The following is a 3063-nucleotide window of genomic DNA, read 5'->3' as shown; positions in this document are numbered from 1 at the left end:
TATACCTAAATATAATTCTTTTGAATTCCTTATCAGAGAGTTCCAATGCTGCTTCTTCCTCAGGGATGTGTTCTGGGTCTGTATCCTGCTCCCTTGTTGCTACCACTTTATCTTGCTTCTTTGTGCAAACTGTGATGGTCTGTTGTGTCTGAGGCATTGTGGTATTGTATTAAGATCTCTGTTAATTGTTTGTGAAGAGCAGCCAAGGATGATTCAGGCTCTTCTTGGTGGTTTTTTATCATTGGCCCGTTGGTGCAGAATGAGGTGGTGTCTCTTGCTCAGTAAGTGTAGTTTCAGGAGGTGTAGGTGTACTTGTATCTTATGGGAACTGTTGCTGTCTCCCACTCAGTTAGACAAAAATTACATTTGAATAACCATCAAAAAACTAAAAGCACATGGACATAAAATACACCATGTAATCACACAGGAACAGTAACCCAAAAAAAGAAAAAGGGGAGAAAAGAACAAGAAAACCTGTAATATCTGGGGATAGGGCACTAAGAGGAAAAAGTCAGAGAAGTAGAATAATGAAGAAAAAGATGGGAAAAATGCAAAAAAGAAAGCAAGGAACAGGCTTAACCATGAGAAAAAAAAAAAGACAAAAGAATTTAACTGGGAATTGGGGAAAAAAATGTGTAAACTAGGACGTGGGAAGGGAAGAATAATAAAAAGACAAAAGTATTAATCACAATAGTAGTTTTTAAACAGACAAATACAAGCAAACTAAACACCAGAAAAAAGAAAGAGAAAATGAAGAAAAAATAAAAATTAAAAATAAAAAAATCAGTGGAGGACAGGGCAGTGCACCGAGGTTCCATCCAAGCACACTGACTGGGATGGAATTCCTGTGGGTCCAGAAGGTGGGTGGGAGTGTGGGGTGGCTGCACCTCTGTTCACCAAGCAGGTGTGGGTTATAAGAGTAACTAGAGGAATGTCTCACCTTTTCAGTTGTGTCAGTCCAGTCCGGGGAGTCCTTAGGGTTACTGGAAAGCAGAACTTCTTCTTAAGCCCCTGGAATCTGGTAGAGCTCTGTCTCTTCAGGTTGTCTTTAGCTGCTGGTTATGTGTTGATTTGTTTTGTCTTGGTTTTATGGTTTAATATTTTGAAAAAGTGAAGCTGTTGTATTTTATTTTATTATTGACTCAGGTATGTTGGGTCGCTCTGCTGTTTTATTTGTGATGGTGGAATCACTGTGTGGAATGTGAATATGTGTTTCTCTTTGTCATAAAGAGGGTTTAGAGTTCGAAGCGGGAGGTTTTATGGTAATTGGCTGAATTTGGTTTCTTCTATCAAATGAGTGAAGTTATTGGCAGAGAAGGTGGGAGCAGAAGAATGAAAGCTTGGTGTTGCTAGGGTCAGTTTCTAGGGCTTTGCACAGGCTGTTATTGATGATGTAGTTATTTACCAGACGCGGCTCAATTTCAGGAAAGATTCCTGTTGTTAGGGAGTTGTCACTTTCCACTAGGCTCAGGCACACTCAAAGACCCCACTTCCGAGGCCCCTCAGTGCCTAAAAGCCGATCCAAGGCAAATTCCTGGGACCACACTCAGCCGCGACTTCCTCTCTCTCCCCACCCCGTCTTCCCATGGCGCTGGTGCAATCTCCCTGTGCCTTCCCTCTAACTCTGCTCTCTGTGTTCGGTGCACTCTGATTCAGTGAGCTGTTCAGAGCACCAAAATCCCTAATTCAAACTGCTGTAACTAGTTTTTCAAGCACTTAGATGCTAGAGGGAAATAGCATGGTGCTTACTGATGAGATTCCATTTTGAATCAAGGTACAGATCTTGTTATATTTTTCTGCAAATAGATATCCAGTTGCGCCAGCACCATTCATTAAACAGACATTCTCTTCCCCATTTAATGGATTTCAGCTGACCATAGGTCGATGGCTCTGTTTCTGGGTTTTCAATTCTATTCCATTGGTCTATGTGTCTGTCATTGTACCAATACCAGGTAGTTTTGACTACTATAGCAGGTTTTGACATCTGGCAGTGTGAGACTTCCTACTTTGTTCTTCTTCAATGGAAGAATTTTCCAAGGTCTCTTTCCTTTCCATATAGTTAGTGATTGTGTTTTCTATATCCTTAAAGAATGTTGATGGGATATGGATTGGGATTGCATTGAATGTAGAGATTATTTTGGGTGGTATTGACATTTTCACAATGTTCAATCTTTCTATCCACAAGCATGGTATGCTCTTCTACTTAGGTAGGTCTCTTATGATTTCTTGAAGTAAAAAGTAATTTTCCTTGTACAGGTCTTTTGTGTCCCTAGTGAGATTTATTCCCAAGTATATTTTTGGTAGCTATTGTAAATGGTATTTCCTTATTTCTTTTTCAGCAATCTCTTTGCTGGCGTAGAGGAATTCAACTGATTTTTGGATGTTGATCTTGTATCCTACCACAAGGCTAAATCTCTCAATGAGTTCCAGTAATTTTTTTTTTTTTTTCCCTGAGTCTCTTGGGTTTTCTATGTATAGGATCTTATGATTAGCAAATAGGGAGAGTTTTACTTCTCCCATACCAATTTGGATGAAAATCCTTGCCTTATGGCCCTGGCTAGGACTTCCAGTACAATGTTGAATAGAAGTGGTAATAGAGGGCATCCTTGTTTGGTTCCTGTTCGCAAATGGAAGTTTCAGTCTCTCTCCATTGAGAATACTACTGGCTGTTGGTTTTGTGTAGATGTCCTTTATTATGTTGAGGAATGTCCCTTCTATTCCTATTTTGGTGAGAGTTTTTATGAGGAATGAGCATTGAATTTTATCAAATACCTTTTCTGCATCAATTGATAGGATCATGTGGCTCTTTTCCTTTGTTTTATTTATGTGCTGGATGTCGTTGATTGTTTTCCTAATGTTGAAGCATCCTTGCATACCTGATATGAACCCCACTTGGTCATAATGAATGATTTTCTTGATGTGTTGTTGAAATGTGTTGGCTAGGATTTTGTTGAAGATTTTTGCATCTATATTAATGAAGGATATTGGTCTGTAGTTTTCTTTTTCAGTGATGTCTTTTCCTGGTTTTGGTATCAAGGTTATGCTTGCTTCATAAAATGAGTT

This window comes from Orycteropus afer, unplaced genomic scaffold, assembly GCF_000298275.1.
Source record: "Orycteropus afer afer isolate SDZICR_OR568_19922 unplaced genomic scaffold, OryAfe1.0 scaffold00283, whole genome shotgun sequence".
Lineage (NCBI taxonomy): Eukaryota > Metazoa > Chordata > Mammalia > Tubulidentata > Orycteropodidae > Orycteropus > Orycteropus afer.
The sequence above is the reverse complement of the archived record's forward strand: the minus strand, read 5'-3'. Positions refer to the sequence as shown.